This window comes from Tamandua tetradactyla, chromosome 14 (assembly GCF_023851605.1).
Source record: "Tamandua tetradactyla isolate mTamTet1 chromosome 14, mTamTet1.pri, whole genome shotgun sequence".
Taxonomy (NCBI): domain Eukaryota; kingdom Metazoa; phylum Chordata; class Mammalia; order Pilosa; family Myrmecophagidae; genus Tamandua; species Tamandua tetradactyla.
Genome location: NC_135340.1, coordinates 61,976,176 through 61,994,746, shown reverse-complemented (window position 1 = coordinate 61,994,746; position 18,571 = coordinate 61,976,176). Strand labels below are relative to the sequence as shown.

The following is an 18,571-nucleotide window of genomic DNA, read 5'->3' as shown; positions in this document are numbered from 1 at the left end:
TAAGCCTGAACAGGGATCCTAGAATTTGACTTCTAAACAGAACTGTAAGTGGGGAGCACAATTCTAGTGACAGCTTGCCAACAAGGTTTTCCCTGTCCACCCTAACTCAAATCAGATAACATGTTGAAGCTAAATTGTCTTAGTAAACAATCCTCATTTTAAAAAGAAAATAACACATGAAACCAATGAAAGATGAGCCCCATATTTAAGCAAGGTGAATCTGTTCTCCAGGAAGATGACAAAATACATCAGCTTCTTAAGAGAGCAAGCTGAGGACTACAGCTTTGTGGAAATAAAAAACTTAGGAACTGTCTACATTGAAAAAGAAGAAAAAAAAATAGGTAAGAAGAGAATGTTGTGGCAGGAGTGTCTCCTCTTTTCGGAAAGGACTGAGGGCTTTGTCAAGGTTAACCTGTGACAAAATAAATTAAAAGTCATACCCTTTGTTATCTCCTCCTTTCACAGAACACACATAGTCCCAGACAGGCTGAGCTGCTTCCATTCGGCCTCCATAAAATGAGCCATTCTACACAAAGGAAGAGCTAAAGGTTCCAAGGGATAACTGAGGTGCCAAAGGACTCAGCCTGTCTTTGGAACATTGGCTTATTCTACCAGATGACCTGCTGGGACTGCCATATGGCCTGTGTATGACATTCTGTTCAGGATAATAGGGCCTGGGACCATGCCTGGTTCAGCCCTCCAGGCTGGGATGACAGAAGTTGAGTGTTTTTTTCTGATTCTACTGACTTGCATGACGCAACCACCAAGTGCTAATAGCCTCCACGGTGCCTTTTGCAGGTTTCAAAGAGCACAAAGTTTACTGCCAACAATACAACACAAAGTGCACTATTAATACAGCATGAAGTACACTCTCAATACAGCATGAAGTGCACTCTCAACAACATGACACAAAGTGTACTCTCAACAACATGACACAAAGTATACTTTCAACAACACAACACAAAGTGTACTCTCAATATAACGTAACACAAACTGTACTCTCAACAACACAATGCAAAGTGCACTCTCAATTTGACAGGAAGTGTTCTCTCAACACGAAGTGCACCTTCAGCACAACACAAAATGAACTCTTGGGTGCACCGGTAGTTCAGTGGTTAGAATGCCTGCCTTGCATGCAGGAGACCTGGCTTTGATTCCTGGACCATGCACTCCCCCCACAGCCCCCCCAAAAAAACAACCAAAAAAAGTGAACTCTCAACAATGCAACACAAAGTGCACTCTCAACACAATATGATCTCAATAATGCCCAGGCAAGGAAAGACTCAGGATGGCCTGCTGATACTATTCCCACCTGACAGATGGGTGGTAATAAAAGGATAAATGAAAAGACGTCATCTAAGAGTGGTCTAGTTGGTGCAGAGGCCAGACACAGACAGATCTGGTGATGTATGTTCACCCCTTGCCAACAACAATGGGGATTGCTCTGATTAAGGAGTGCATGTTTTCATGCTCATGCCTTCTGCAAACCATCTCATCAGAGGTTCCCAGGTGATGTCACCCTTTAAAAAAGTTGTTGAAGGGTCAACAGAAGAGTTAACACCCTAACTTTTTTAAGTTTCAGAAGTCAAGAGTTCCTGATCCAAGTCCTCTGGTTTTCACTTACCAACATATTTTCTTACATTGAGAATGCAATAACAGTTGCTCATCTATGGTTAAATGTGTTCAGAAGCATCTAAAGTTGCCCCATCCATAAGAAAATTCAGTTCTGATTTATTTTTTAAAATGTACTTCCTGCATGAAGGGCACATGGAGACTCCTTGTACTACTCTTGCCACATCCTGTGAGTTCAGAAGTATTTAAAAATGAAAAAGATGTTTTCAGAATATATTTTGTCCTACTGATGGACGTGAGATCCCTAGTGAGTTAGGGTCAACCCAACAGTCTGGACTAAGAATGAAGCTATAACCAGGTATGAGAAAAATAAAAGGTGCAACTAAATTTTATAGCCAGCAAAAGGTATGTGATGGCCCAGCCTATACCTGAGTGAATGTACTGTTGCCTCACTTCCCAGACCTGTGTCTGGGTTTGAATTCTGAAATACTACAAGCTTTTCAAACCTCTGGGTCCACAGTGGCAAAAATGGAACTTTAGGTAAATTTTCAGAAGTCTTTGGAATATCAATTGCTATTTTTTTTTTCACTAAATCTGTTAGGACCAAGAGGGTAGAAGAAAAGCGCAATACTTCCTGCCCAGTTTACTATCAGAGATGGAGCTGGACTGAAGCATTGAACAGTTGAGTACAGTGGTTGAGAACTCGGACTTGGGAGGCAGAGTGCCCAAGCTGGAGTCCTGGCTTCGGCATTTAACTAGCTGTTTGACCTTAGGCAAACTAGATAATCACTCTGTTCATGTTTCCTTTAAGTTGGGGGTAATACTTGCAGCTCCTTCATAGTCTTGTCTTGAGAAACAAATGGGTTATCTGAAAAGCTTAGGTGAGCACCTGGCACACGGTCAGCAACCCCAAGTGTTTTGCTGGCGTTAACATATTAATTAGTGTTAGATGTGGGAGCGCCAGGGAGCATGTGCAAGGCCAAGGGCACAACTTTGAGGAAGCTCTGTGCAGTCCCAAGACTGCTACTGGAGATAATTACTCTTCAAACATTATATTACCCTTATCTGTATTTATTTTTGCTTCCCCCTCTTTGTGAATCCCTTCAGAGGATGCTAATCTTACCCCAGACATCAAACATACCTGGAGATAATGCTTTAAGAACCCTGAATCACCACCCTTCACTCAGCCTCCAACAAACAGAGAAACCTTGAGAGAGTCTTCACCAACTTCAATTTCAGTTTCTTCACCTGTAAAATGAGAGGTTGGGCTAGAATCTATAAGATCGCAAGAAGGGAACCTTCTGTTGTTACATCTTCTGATTCTGAGTTTGGTGGCTGAGCTGAAAATAGCTCTTTACCAAAAGTAAAATGATTCCCAATTCACACTTCTAAGTTTTTTGAACAGGTACTGGTGTTGCCTAGGATACAAAGCGTGTGTGCTCCCTCTGAACTCAGGCAGGAGAGTGTCACTGCTGATCTGTGACGCCAAACCACAAATGGGTTTTGTAGTGCAAGCTGCCTGATGCGCTGAACACGCAATGCTCGACTGGCATTTGTGAATGTGGATTTGGCATTCTGATGGGGTCCCAGATGAATTGGCAGGGAGTTCATTATTCCCCCTTAGTAGCTGTGTGGCTTTGAGAAAGACCTACTTTAGGGACCACCTCCAGGTTCCCCGGACTCTGGGGCAAGGTGATACGGTTCCTCCCACTGGTCCACAGATAACTTCCAATTTCCTTCTTGAATTGTATGATGCGACTGTGGGAAGTTGAGGCCATGCATCCCCAGGGCCTCTAGGTTACTTGGTCCATCTCTGGTCCATGAACACACTTTGGAGCCAATGGAGCATTGCATTAACTTCCTCTGTGGATGAGAGTAGGAGTCAGGTGGCCCCCAGCTCTCTATGATCTGCATCTTGGAACAGGTATCTGAAACAAGTTTTCCACTTTGAGAGCATCACACGCTTTTAAAGCAAACATGGCTTACCCATTCTGGTCTTCAAAACTGTCCTTTGAGGGTTAGGGTAGGAATTATCATCTCCACCGAACTTCATATCAGCTTCACAAGGACAGATCTGCTCTGTTCCGCCTCATCTTTAGACTCCGTCATAGTATCTGGTACCCAGCTTCTGCTTAGTAAATGTCTGCTGAATTGGTGGCTGAACCTCCACCTTATAGATGAGGAGTTTAAAAATGGCTCGAGTTTATGCTGTTAATGAGAGGCTTCTGGTGCATCTGTCTCCAGGTCCACTGCTCTTTCTATCCCCTCACTGGCTAATCTCGTAGTGACTCAAAATGGATTTGCAGACAAAAATGAAAAACTCAGTTCCACAGCAACATTCAACAGTAATCCTATAAATGCGGGGCTCGAGAGGGACTGGAGGGTGGCATGCGGATGACTCTTAACGCCTTCTATTCTGGCCGTATGATCCAGCTGGGTTCCGGGAACCAGTTTCCCCTACTTCTTTGCCTTTGCAAAGTGCTATTCTCATCACTTGGAATGCCCTTCTTGTCCTTTCCTCTCCCTTGAGCCATGAAAACATGGGCCTGGGGCCCCAAATGCTACCCTATTTACGTGATGCATCCTGGGGATATACAGAAAAAAAGAGGAAAGTGTTGCCTTAGACATGCAAAGAAGCTGAACACTGGGGAAAGGATTGGGAGAAATTAGTCGAATATCCTTCTTTTGGAGAGGGAACTGACTCCTTTCTACCACCTATCAGTTACAAGCGTACAGCTTTTTGATAAAGAGAGAGCAGGAATTACAAAACCAGAAAAAGTAGAGGGTGTGGGGTCTTTAGTTGAAAGGATGCAGAAACAAGGCAGCGCAAGCAAAGAGCTCTACCAGGATTTGGGGAAGGAAGCACCCCCGCGCAGAGGCCTGACATAAGAGGTGCTCTAACTACAATTTCCCAGGCTCTAAATTCGATCTCAGGTGAGGTGGCTTCATCTCTGGTTACTGTGCCTTCCAGCAGCATTGCATCCACCTGCCCAACAAGAAAGAAGAAACCGAGGCCCCTGGGAATGATCAGAGGGATCCCGCACAACAGGGCTTCACCTGCGAGGTGCCTGCAGGGGCCACCTATGATCCCTGGACAGCTTCGGCGCCTTCCTTCCCAGGTGAGGAAAGGGAGCTGAGCGGCTGACTCCCTTGTCATGGATTTTTAAAGGGACGAGTGAGAAGAGGTGAGTAAAAATAACTTGGTAAATTGTGAAGGTGCTATATAAGTGTGAAGAACTATATTATTATCAGTGCTTTTTTTAGTCACAGTTTGCATCAGCACTGTACACTGACATCGTTTATTCTTTTGCTCAAATAAATACTAACATTCCTATTTCCACGGCTGCAGTTAACTCTGCAAGCCGCCAATCCTTCTGAGGATTCCTTCCCTTTGCTCCTGCTTCTCCGTGGACTGGAAGCCTTCTTCAGCTTCTCTGACTGGCAAATTTCTAATCATGCATTAGGGCCCACCACAAATTTGAGGCATTTTCCATCTCCCTCTCTCTGATTTATTTTCACAACAGTCCATCCATTTTTGCAATGATTTACCATAGTAGATAGCATTATCCGTCTCCTTTTCTGTTTTTCTGATTAGATGTAAGCTCCTGGAAGACAAGACCTTTGGCTTATTCAGGTTTCCCAGGCCCGCTTCACTAAGAGATGAGATGTTGCCTGACAACATTATCATTTGGTTTTCACGCAACACATCTGGAGTTGTGCGTAACACACATAGGACGGAGACTGAAAATGTAGAAATAAAATGATCACAACAATCCATGTCTGAATGCTAATGAAGCATCAGTCAGTCTGCTAAGCACCCTGTAGGAGGTTGGTGCTATTTCTCTGAATTTGCACACGAGGAGCTGAATAGGTAACCTAGGAGGAAGACAAGATCCCTAGGAGTTGGCTTCTACCTCCTACTTTTGCCAGCAATGGGCAGAGGCCCCTTTCTTACCATCTTTGACTTGATAGCAAAAACTCTAAGCTGTCTCCAGGGACAATGAAGACACAGGGCAGTGGTACAGCAGGGATGTACCTCAAGGGTTAGGGAAGACAGTGTATTTGGTGGCTCCTTGTTTAGGAGCTCTTCCTTGGAAACATATTGAGGACTGAAGGCTCCCTTGGCTCCTAGGTCTTCCCACATTGAAGAGTAGTTCCCTTTCGAATCCCTTCTTTTTGATGTTTAGCTGGCCAGGCAGAGTGGATGCAAGGGGGAAGCAGGTAAGAAGGTATGTCTCCACATCTGGAAGGCTTGTCTACTTTTTAACTTCAACAGTAAATAAAAGACCCTAATCCATCCAAACCCCTCAAAATGGCTAAGAAACAGATAGTAAACGCATGAAATTCGAGGAAGGATCCATTGGAAGATGGTCAATCTTCTACACTGGAGAACAATCATCCTTGTATAACCCAGTGAGGAAATAAGCTTAACTTGAAGACTATCCTGCATCTACCATTCATTAGCTGTATGAACTTGGAAAATCTACTTCATCTTGCATCTGCAAAAAGTAAATAACTATTAGACCTCACTTAAAGGGTTATCTTGAGCCTTACAGACTTAATATACAGAAAATCTTTGAAACTCTACCTGGTAAATACTAAGTACAAGTATTACAGCTATTGTTTTTAGTGTTATTATTAGTACCTTCATGCTTTCTCTCTGCTGACATGCCTACCTATGATATTCTAATTCTTTCTGAAGACTACCTCTGATGATTTCAGTGTCTTTTTCTCTAGTTATTCTTTGGAAGGCAGGATGAAGAAATCATAGTTGAAATAACTTCTCTTCTCCTGGCACGAGTAATAGAAACCCCTAAATCAATCACTGAGCGATCAGGTGGGATCCTCATAAATATGACCATCAGCATGTTAAAGTTAAGCATTTTGTCAGTATAAATACCCCGAATACAGTTAACGACATTATTTTTCTTGAGCAGCATTACATACTCAGGCCCACTTCTAATGCCTATTCTCATAGAAAAGAGCAATGACATTGATGACTAAAAACACTGAGACCAGGCTTCCTGGGGTGAGTCGGAAGGTGGAAGGAGCCCTGCTAGATTCCCAATAGTGGGCCCCAGCTCAAGGGACCCTGGGCTGAATTCTTTGGTGGGGAAAGGTGGGTGGGGTCAAATGGCAAATCCACCCCTAAAGTATACTCTGGAAAGCAGGAGTACAAATTAGTGCTACATTAATACTAATTTGTATTAATCGATGGCTTTACAAGTATCTAGATCTTCAGCTTCTCAACAATGCTTGAAATACTGTAAGCAATTTAAAACCACAGCCCCCCCCCCCCCCTTTTTTAAACACTCTTCCCACTTGGAAGTGGCTTTATATATACTCCCTTGAATCTGGGCTATGACTGCTTGAACATTAGAATACAGTAGAAGTGATGTTGTGCCAGTTTCTGGGCCCAAACCTTACTAAATGGGCAGCTTCCGCTGTCTATCTTTTTGGATCCTTGTTTTGGCTCTCAGCCTTCACTGGACTCCCAGCTCATAGCACACATTGGCCTCCCCTGTGAGTGAGTCCTCTTAGACCCGGACTGTCCAGGCCCTAGTTGAGTCACCCCAGTTGACATTTATGTGGCACAGAGATGAATCTCCCTGCTGAGTCCCAGACAAATTGCAGATCCATGAGCTAAATAAATGATTGTTGTTCGCAACTCTCCATTCTGGAATGGTTTGTTATGTAGCTAGATAACCGACATACTCTATGTTTGGGGGAGAATCATTTCCTCACTCATGTCAGATACTGAGTTAGTATCCTGAAATATTGTTTTCTTAGCTATCAGAGCTGAATGTATCATGCAGACACAGGGAACCTTTGGTCAGAATGCAGATGCTATGAAAATTCCCTGGTAACAGTCCTTCAAATTGTCTTTCTATGTGTCAAGTAGTATTAAACTTGTCCCTAAAATGTCTTGACCCAGTCTCTTAAGTCATGTGAGTAAGCAAAGAAATGCAAATCATATTAATGAGGTACAGTTTTGCAATAATAAAATTAGTTCTTTTTTTTTCTTCTTAAGACTAATACTTAACTCTGGTGAAACTGGGATGAGACCAATATATTGCTCTTGGTAAGATAAACTAGTACAGCCAATTTAGAAAACAGTTTGATAATACGTAACACACACTTGTATCCACACATGCTAATATCATTAACCTCTGACCCAGTAATTTCACTTTAGACAATTTATCCTAAGCAAATAATCTAAAGCAAGAAGAAATAGAAAACCTTATTAGAGAAAGATGCTTATGTAGTACTAATATAATGTGAAAAATAATAATGAAGACAAGTAATCCTCAGCGTACAATAATCACAATGTAAAACTGAATGTCCACGGATCATAATGTTATAAAAGCAGAGGTACATATAGACAAATAATAAAATGGAATCGATAAAAATGAAAAGAATTTACTTTAGTTTTTTTTCCTTTAAGAACAATACCTTGTAACTTTTTTGTCTCTGCATTTAAAGAGGAGGGATGGAGTGGAGATGAACCATTAAAATTTTTTTTTAAAAAAAAATAAATGACCTTCCAACCCAAATAAGCCAGATATTTTCCTGGTGAAGACAGTTACTGAACTCAGGTTGAACAGAACTAAGTGTATTAACTCCTACTAACAAAGGGACATGTTTCTTGAAATTTAGAGCTAATTTTAGATGATAACTTCCTAGAGAACAAGTCCTCTATCATTTTAGATGTCACACTTACATTCTGAGTGTTCAGTAGGAGAAAATGGAGGTAATTCATATATTTCAGTTAAATTAGCATATTGTATGTTTGGCTTCGTTCCGCCCCTCTTCCTACCTCCCACCTTTTCCTTCCTGGGCTTCCGAAATATAAAGTACTTAAGTAACAAGAGCAACAACAGTTTCTATTTTTAGAGCGACCCTTAATCCGATTTTCACAAAGACCCATGCCAATTCAAAACCACCGCTGTTCTCTTCGTGCTAGTAATAGAGAGGTTGTCTTTTGCATAAAGATTCAAGAATTACAGTCACACAGGAGAAAGAAAACCTGGCTTAGACTCCTCAGTGGCCAAATACACCAGCAAAAGCAAATGGAAAACTGATGCAATTGTGTACTTGGATATTGAAGCCAGAAACATTTTACCCTAGTTGTCAAATAGTGGCATTTAGGTCTCCGTTCTGTACTCTAAAGACATGTACAGGAAGAGGGACTTTATTCCTGGCTCATTCGAATAGCAAACTTCCTCTTAAAGCTCTCTGCAGATGGTGGCAGGAACTGAGGGTGTTTCTCCGCCAGCCTCTTGCTCTTAGCGAGAGCCATCACCCTACATCACCGTCATCCAAATAGATGACAATGTAAGCTTTAAGTAAACTTTTCTTTGAATGTGTAGTTAAGCATTAAATATATGTTTTCCTAAACTAATTTCTACAGCTGAATTGTTTGCATTTTACTTTGAAGATAAATGGCTGCTGGAACACTGAGTCTATTTCAGAACGTGGTCACATTGAGCCATTTTTCTTAATCATAAAATAAAATACCATAGCTGATAAGGATACTTCTGTAATTCTGTCTCTAGTTCTTAGAGCAATAAGGAGTCAGACTTCAACTATCTCCATGGCCCTTTTCAAAACAGTCTACTCAATGCTAACACAAATGTAAACACAACTGTCAGCCAGCCATTAGGGGCTGAAAAATATCCTGGGAGTGAATATGTAAACCGGTCTTTGGTGCCATGACTTCTAAGCTAAACATACTAATGCTATAGAATAAAAACAGGCAAAAGTTAAGCTCCTTTCCACCAAAAATAAATAAATAAATAAATAAACAAACTGCTAACAAGCCCCTAGACTGGATTTTTAGGAGGCTCAAAGACTTGATACTTCCAGTTATTGAAAGTAAAACATTTACTGTTCTTTCACACATACAACCCCCTGAATTATTTGAATTGCTTAAAAGAATCTGCATTAACACCTCTTGATCAGTGTCAGAGTAAAAATTGCTTAATATTTAAGTGATGAAATCATAGCACTAAAGCATCACAGCTTTGATCTTAATTGGCTCCTGGTGCTGTGCTTTAAGGTTGTTTTTAACATTATAGAAAAACTCCCCATCTCTTTTCTACTAAAACAGGCTGATAGCATGTTTGCAAAGGGGAGAGGCTGACCCAAGGATGCAAACGTTTTGGTGGGTGATTAAGAGAAACTTGGAGCATTGAACTCTTTTGTGATCTAAAATTTGCCCCAGGAGTAGGTAGCTTCAGGCAGAACTGAAGATGTGCCCCAAAATGATGACGGCTGAATCTTAGTTAATTTAGAGTTGTTTGTTTTCTTTGAAATGTCTTTTATCATTGCAATTTGCCAGTGACCTCAACTTGATGAAAAACATGAGTGCATCTGAAGTGCCTGCTATAAGTTTTCATCCAGAGTTTGTAACTGTACTTTCAGATGTGCCAGAATAACTGAATCAGGAAAGATCTTGGCTCTCAAAGGGAGGAAATGCAGACTCAATGGTGGTCCCTTTTTTCACGCATGCACCCTGGAGATACTGGGTCACTGTAGAAGTAGATATTTGGGCCACCATATGTATACTGTGACACCTTTTCTACAAGTTAACCCTGAAGCATAAGACTGCACCGAAAACACCCAGGGCTGGCATTTACTTGGTACCAACCACACTGTGGGATCCATTAAGATTGGTCAGTGACCATGGTAAAGGGTTTGTTAAATATTCTGATTATCACCTCTCAGTACATTAATCTTTTAGAACTGAAAACTAGAAAATTTTCAAGAGAGGCAATATTTATATATTACAGTTTTTTTTTAAGATCTTGGATATAGACTTTCTTTTTAAGTGTGGCAAAAGGACCAGAGTGAGTTACTTCTCTGGGAAATTAATATAAAATCTATAGAGAGGGAAGGACAGACCCAAATGAAATGAGCAGATTAATCCCAGGGCTCAATCAGTTTGATTATATTTTAAGCCACTAGGGACAAGTAGATCTTTTCTAGAAGTCAAGGGTTTCAGCTACATTGACCACACAACTCAATATCTCAAGAGCACTCCTGATGTCAATTTTTTTTTGTCCATTATTCCCCATAGTCGATTGTTCTAGTTTTGAAAGCATGTTCATCACTTTTAATGCAAAATGAATCCTGACATCACCTTACACTTATGCCTTACTCTTCTGAAGTGTCAAGATTACTAGAGTGAACTTGGAGAGCATGTCCAACTTGTCTCAGCTTCCAAATGAAAAAAAAAAGGTCCTCAGAAATTAGGCGACTTTCCTGAGTTTGAGATGCAGTAGGAACTCAAACACAGAGGCTGTGACTCTTTCCAAATCTTGTTTACTGCCTGCCTACTCAGATTAGTACAGAATAAATCCGTTGATGAAAAGGCCAACTACACGATTTGCAGGACCTACTATAAAATAACAATGTGAGGCTCCTTGTTAAAAATTATTAAGAATTTCAAGATGGTGACTGCAGAGCATTTTAAGCATGAGAGCCTGTGCAACTTCACAGGTCACACATCCATGAAGTGGGCTCTGGGTGCAGTCATTCCACTATTCATTGGACTTTGATTCTTTGAAGCAAAAAGGAAGAAGAGCTCTTTGAACATTGGACATGCTCAAAAATGATCTGTTGCATGGGTGAGTGAATGAATGAATAAGTGACTGAGTGAAATAATGCATCTAGAAAATAACTACTAGGATGCAGGGTCTGGTTTAATGCACATAGTTAACCCACCATGAGTGATTGTTTCATTATTTAAATGTTTGAAGTCATAACACGAAAACAGTCTCAATATAATAAACCTTTCCAGCCTGACCACAAATAAGCTTCCAGAACCATGTCCATACTTGAATGGCAAAGTGTACATGTGGCAATACTGTGCTTTACATGCTCAAGAAATGCCAACTACTAACCAGAGTTGTTCCTGTATTTTTTCCTATACATTTAGAAGTAACTGTTCAGATGGTTTTTGGCACCTATCCATGTACAAAATCTATAAGCACTTTATGCATGAATATTTCACATGTTGCTAGGCATTCTTAATTTGAAAACAATAGTAATAATAAGAAGAAAACTACTACAACGTATTGAGTTTTTATATGTGGATACCACGCTAAGTGCTTTGCATATATTTCCTCCTGAAGCCCTCGTAACATTTCTATGAGGCCTTTATATCATCCTGCTTTTTGGTGAGGAAAATGAGGCTCTGAGAGGTTAAATGGTAGAATCAGACTTTCAACTCAGGACTATTTGGACTCACGGAGACGGATTATTCTCTGAGAAGGAAAGTAGTGGAACAAGGACTACTGGTTGCCTTTAAAGAACAAGACTATTATTTGATAAATCCTGGGGGAAGATTCACCTTGGTGAACAAAAATGCAACCATAAAACCATAGAAGTGGCAATTTCAGATATTGAAAATCTAGGTGGTTAAGTTTTATAGCTTAGTGCAACAGCAGATCAGTTGTACAAAGACAGGTAAAGGAGGAATCTCCTCACCCATATTTTATGGTGCCATAGAACTGATTCACAGCATTCACAGCATACCAGGAAAAGAGGTTAAATTAGTACAAGTGAAAGAAAACTCAGGGCCATGGTAGGGTTTCCACTCAGAGAGCCTGCCATATATTGAATCAAGTGACAGGAAACATAAAAGTGTGGGTGACTTCCTCAATAGATATGAGATTTATAATATGACAGAAATACATGAAATTTTAACTTCAGAGCTTCAAGGGTTAATGTTATTTTGAAATAGGAACCATGAGAAAATGTGAATTTATAATCACCAATATCTCAAAGAGTTGAAGAGTTAATGTTCTTGTACCCTGATCATTATGGCTTGAATATGGTGGTGTTTGAAAGAGTTAACCTGGCAGGGGTGCCTTATTTCTCATTTATGACAAGCTACAGAATAAAATAAAGGAAAAAGAAGCATGGATGCCTAGGGAAGGCAAAACAAAAACAATCTGACTCATTCTCCCTTATTTTGTGGCATTATCCTCTAATGTCACATCTTTCATATTTTTAAATCGGCTAATTAAAAGCAAATTCTATTTTAGGTTTGCAAAATGTCCCAATAATGATGGAAAATATTTCTGGACAAACACTGAGCTTTTATAGCTTGAGCACACTCCTGGATGTGGTTATGTAATGTATACTGTGTATCTACAGTATGCATAGAGCAACATATAAACACACAGACTTCGTAACAAAATGCTGATTTTGTTCAGGTATCTGCTGGGAGGTGAGTCACCATCAAAGTCAATGCAGTAGTCCCTTTCTCCTCCTTCAGATAACTTTAGGCTTCAGGTCTGAGCATTTGACACAATTCTGTTGCAAGTGACCAAGGGGAAGTCTGTTGCTAGGAAAGGTTTCTCAAGAACCCTCGATCTGATGGATTCTCATTTGGAACATGACAGTCTTATCGGGAACATAAAAAGAGCTGGCCAAGGACACAGTCTGACAGGCTGAGGACGGCAGAGAAAGAAATATAAAAAGTACATGCATCTTTAATGACATTGTTGAGTCAAAGAATTAAACAACATCGGAGCCGCCCCATCTCTGGACAATAATTTGTTCCTATTAGTTAAGCAATGGTTTTTCCATTACTTTCAGCCCCAAACAAGCTAGCGATGGGTAACCCAACACAACGGAGCACCTCCTATGTTCTAAGAACAGTGCTGGCCAGTTTACATGCATTATCTCTAATTCATTCCATATCTCTTTATGATACTGGTGTTCTCTCCATCTTACAGAAAAGGAAACTAAGACTCAGATCAACTAAAGAACTGCCCAATTTCTGACATCTAGTAAGCAAGTGAGACAGAATTCCAAGCTAAATTCATGACTTCAAAGTTTGTCATTTAAAATCTCTGTAAGTGCATGTGCATGCGTGGTGGTGGTACACCTTTATCGTGCTTATCCTTATAAACCTATGGTGAGGATCTCTATAATAGCAAAATAATAAATCATATTTTTAAGCTACAAAATATGTTAAAACTGGTGGGATATAACTGAAGGAATATGCAACAAAATAAAGCAAATGGCAAAAACTGGATAAAGTGATCACTACCAAGTTTCCTTCTCATGGATCAGATACTTTCAAGCTCTGTTCTGTCACTCTGAAACATCACACCAGGTGACACATGCATTAAACACTTAGCAACCTGTAAAGAGGCCATAGTCAATATGGGTTAGTATTTTAAGGGAACTATGTCTCTCTAGAGAAACTACTGATTCAAAGATGGCAAATTTGTTACCATCAGAAATAAGGAATTGCCATACACTCTCCCTTTTCCATAGAAGGCTTTGCTAGACTCTTTCTCTTTGACTTTGGATGTATTTCCTGAAGCCTCTGCAATACAAGTTTCAGGAGCCACTCCCAATCAAGCAGGTTTAGCTCTCTAGTATGAAACATATTTGCCCTCTCAGTCCTCTCAGTTCAATGGGGCAGGGTTCTTCAGGGTTAAAACTGAAAATTACATGGCTGAATAAGGTACAATAATAGCTAACTGAAAATATTATCCATGTATTTGTAAAAACCGAGTCTAAAAACTATACTAGCAACAATGACTTTAAGTGACCCCAGAGAAAAGAGCAGTGTTGTAAAACGTAAATGGTAATCATAAATTTGAGTTGTATTATCTATGTGTCTGTCTCTTAATGCAGACAGTATGTGCTCTATGCACATTTATAACACAGATTCATATTTTTTAAAATCACCATTAGATCTGATCCTATGACCTAAAATAACTAAAGTATGAAGATAAATATAGCAACAAGGAATTCCAACACTAAAAAGAACACTGGAGAATATTTAGACTCTCTCTACCGCCCATTATCATCTAAAAAAAAGGAAGAAATTAAGGCCAACACTTTGTCCATAGATATCTGGTTGGCTAATATTTGAGGCAGGGCTAGAAATCAGGTTGTCAGACTCCTAGCTCTGTGTTCCACTCCTTCCTCAATCTGCTCAAAGAGACTTTCAGTGATGGTGCACATATCAAACTTCAAAATTATATGAAACCTCATAAATGAACTAAGTAGGTAGCAAAGAGAAGAAGAGAGAGAAAGAGAGGGGGTGAGTAAGAGAGAGAGGATGAAATCTCTAACAACTTTCTACAGTTCTTTGGAGATCTACAAGAACACAGGCTTCTAATTTTCTGGTTGACCGCGGGGAATAGCAAGCTTTTCAACCTGGAGATGATATTGGCTGTGGGTGGATGGGATGGGATAGTTTTGAGGAACACCATCCCGATCAAAGAACAATACAAGAGTCAGCAAGTATGGTCCATTTCCCTCATCATCTTTCTTCAACCATTCTGTGCTGAACTGGGAGCTCCATTAAAACGACTTTTCAGAGTCCTCCAGGACAGTCTTCCTCTGATCCCCAAAATGCTCCGTCTTCATTCAGTCACCCAACGAAAGACAAGTGGATTCAGAGACCCTGTAAATTCAGTTAATCAGGATTCGACCTCAGAAATAATAAATGAATGACTATAGGCAGTACAGCATAGGGAATGAAGATCAGAAAAGATTAATTTTTGCATTATGATGCCTACATTTAATGACCTTCAATTGATTATTCTAATAACAACAAGGCTCTCCCCACCACTCTGACTTTATGTTCCCTTTGCTGACTTAGTTGAGGAGATTTAGAGTGAGTGGTGGAGCTTTGAAATGAAAAAGACTTGGGTATAAGCATACTGTGTGTGCTCCTAGCAAGGTACTTACCTGTGATGTGCAGAATAATGGCTCCCCAAAGAAGTCTATCCCCTAATCCCCGGAGCATGTGAATGTGCTACCATACACAGCAAAAGGGAATCTGCAGATGTGATTAAGTTAAGGACCTTAAAATAAGGAAATTATCCTGGATTATCCAGGTGGACCCAAGATAATCATAAATGCCCTTAAAAGATGGAAGAAGGAGGCAGAAGAGTCAGACAAGGAGATATGACAATGGAAGCAGAGGATGGAGTCATGCGACTGCTAGTTTTTTTTTTTTTTTTTTTTTTTTTTTTTTTTTTTTAAAGGAAGGAAAGACAGAGAAGGAAGGAAGGGAGGAAGAAAGGGAAACATTTTTAAACATTTTCTTGTTTTATTATATTTCGTTTGTTTGTTTATTTTTTACATGGGCTGGGGCCGGGAATCGAACCGGGGTCCTCCGGCACGGCAGGCAAGCACTCTTGCCCGCTGAGCCACCGCGGCCCGCCCACGACTGCTAGTTTTGAAGATGAAGGAAGGTGCTGTGGCCTCTAGATGCTGGAAAAGGCCAAGGAGACAGATTCTCCCCTGGAACTATTTGAAGGAATGCGGGCCTGCTGACACCATGATTTTAGCCCAATGAAACCCATTTTGGACTTATGATCTCAGAACTGTAAGAAGTACATTTGTGTGGCATTTGGCCACTACATCTGCGTTGATTTGTTACAGCAGTTATAAGAAACTGAGGTTCCTTGAGCATCTGTGTCCTCAGTATAAAAGGTGATAGTATGTACCATAAAGGGCTGAATGAGGATTATATGAGAAAATATAAACAAAGCACTTCAAGCCTTAGCGAAGATTAAGAAGTCCATAAATGTTCACTTTCGTTGCACATATGATATCACTCATAGAGTACGAGTAGGGTATGAGTATGAACTTATATATTAAGCTTACATGCTGCTGATGATAATAAACAATGCTTCCATAAAGCATAATTCATTGTTTTCTAAAAATACCTTATATTTGGGCAGCACTTATCTGGTTCTTACAAACCATTTTCATCCAAATTGTTTTAATTGATGCTCATGAAAATCGTGAGGCGGAAGTAGGGTGGATGAGGAGACTAGGACCTGGAGAGGACGATGCTTTCCCATGGTTACTAGGATAGCAAACATTCAAGGCTGGAGTCCACAGCTTCTGAATCTGACTACAGTATCCTCCCCACCGCATCGTGTGGTTATAGAAATATACACATACAGTAAGTAGAATCTTAATACGAAACAAAAATGATAAAGCCAAATGATGATGGGGCTGTTCATCTCTAAACAGACCATTTCCCCTATCGTCTCAACCAGTAAAGTTTTCTGCCAGGGCCTCTAGCTCCAGCTCTGTCAAGCATAGCCTGAGTACTCTCTCTAATGCATCTAGTCAATTGTGCAAAGCACAAGGGAAAAAACTCCATCCTGACCGCAGCAGGCAATCACCTTATGCCCTGAAGCATGAAGTTTGATTACCCTTATCTCAGTTTATCATTAAATCAAAAACTGTTGCTATGAATACGGCGGCCCAGGACCCTATTTATGAAATGATATAGGCCAGTCAGCAGAAATAAGCGAGTGCCTTTTTCTTTCTTAATTTCTTCTCACTGTGAAGATCTTTTGCAAACCAGGAGAAGGAAAAAAAAAAAGCCTCCTTAGTCTTGAGTAGCTTTTACTACTTTACTACTTTCTTCTTCACTCTTTCATGAGCTGGGTGGGATACTTCCGTTCATAACCACTCTCTCTGTGCTCTAGGCAAGAGGCCTCAGATCAGCTACTTAGTGGTGTGGGGACAAGTCCTGAAGCCTGTGATTCACAGGCTTACACACTCCTGTCTGAGAACCACTGGCTTACACTAGAGCACCATTTCCCTAAGTGTGGTCAAGAGGGACTGGCATGATTCCCCTGCGATGTTCGTTAAAAAAGCAGACTCCCGGACCCCATTCCAGAGCCAGCAAAGCAGATGTTTTGGTGTGAGGGCCTTGGGGATCTGCATTTTAACCTCGCATGACTCAGATACATTTTAAAAGTCTGAGAACCAGTGGTAGAGGTCAAAGATGCAGGTGATTACAAGGATGAGCTAGGTGGAGTACGTGAAACTTCCCAGAGTTATTCAGGTTTTAAGGTGCCTGGGGGCCACCAGTAATGGTCTGTGTTTGTCTTGCAACACAACCAACAGTAGAAGCCAGAATGTGTGATTCTGAAACAGCTAACATCTGGATGAAGGATTTTCATCCGGGGGTCAAGGTCTGGGGTACATCTTCAGGCTGATGGTCTCCTCCTGCCAAACCCTCTTTACTGTCTAGGGGACCCTAAGGCAGCATAATGGGTAGGGGTGGAGGGTAGCTGCTTGTGGAACTGGCTTCCAAGTTTATATGCCCGATAAAGGGACACGATAAAATCACACATAAAAAGACAGAACAGCATAATGGCTAAGTACACAGGCTCTGGAGCCCGACTGCATTTATTTTTATTTAACAGACACTAATATAGGAATAAATGACTCGGAGAGCTACTAATACTTCCTTTTGGGAAACTCCATCCTTCAGAGTCCCTGGTGATTCAGCACCCCTTCCAGGTCTGAGCTTCCAAGATGAACACCCCTGCCATCAACTGCCCTCCCAATCCCCCACCTCCCTCCCTACAGTCCCCCCCCACCCCACCCCCGTCCACCCCTCCAGCCGGCGAGGTTAGAGCATGGCTATTTCCAAGACATCGCTAACCCTGAGTTGACATAAATTTTTAAGAACCCTAATAGTTACATAAAGGTTATAAGCTTCACGGGAGAGAAGAAAGTAGTATAAGACTGTTTATTAGAACACATAATAACTGAAGAATAAAACAAAAGCAACAGTGAAGTGAAACAATGATCACGTCAATTGCTTTGGCAAAGAATTGCTCCATCGATTCAATTTTCCTTGGTATATTTAAGTCTTTTACAAGTTAATAGCTACATGACAGAAGGAAGAATCTTAAGTCTGAGGAATCACTGCCAATTAAAGATCAATCAGAAATTATAAAATAGGTCAATAGGGGAAAAAGATTAAGTGGATACAAATTCAATACAGGGGACTTTTCAGGAATATTCCAGTGATGTAAAGCAGAGAGAAGCCGTATAGTCTAGTAATTGGTCTGGCTCCCACCCAGTTGCTTGTTGAAGTGAAGGGCAAGCTGCCTCCCTCTGCATAGAGCACAGTTGCCTTCCAGACAGGTCCTAAAATAAACCCGCCTGGCTCAACTAGACTGATAATAATGATAACATCTAC

The 18,571-nt window shown here is 40.8% G+C and overlaps 1 protein-coding gene across 12 annotated transcripts in view; it reads right to left on the bottom strand.

The window, feature by feature from the left end:
• The window catches only part of SEMA6D (semaphorin 6D), a 52,906-nt gene that overhangs the window by 25,915 nt on the left and 8,420 nt on the right, over nt 1-18,571 (bottom strand). Inside the window, exon 2 of one of the 12 annotated variants that reach the window (XM_077127780.1) lies at nt 2,714-2,820. The exons of the other annotated variants lie outside the window; for them this stretch is intronic. The gene's annotated coding sequence lies outside the window, so the exon portion shown is untranslated. The remainder of the gene's footprint in view (nt 1-2,713; nt 2,821-18,571) is intronic. 12 annotated transcript variants of the gene reach the window in all.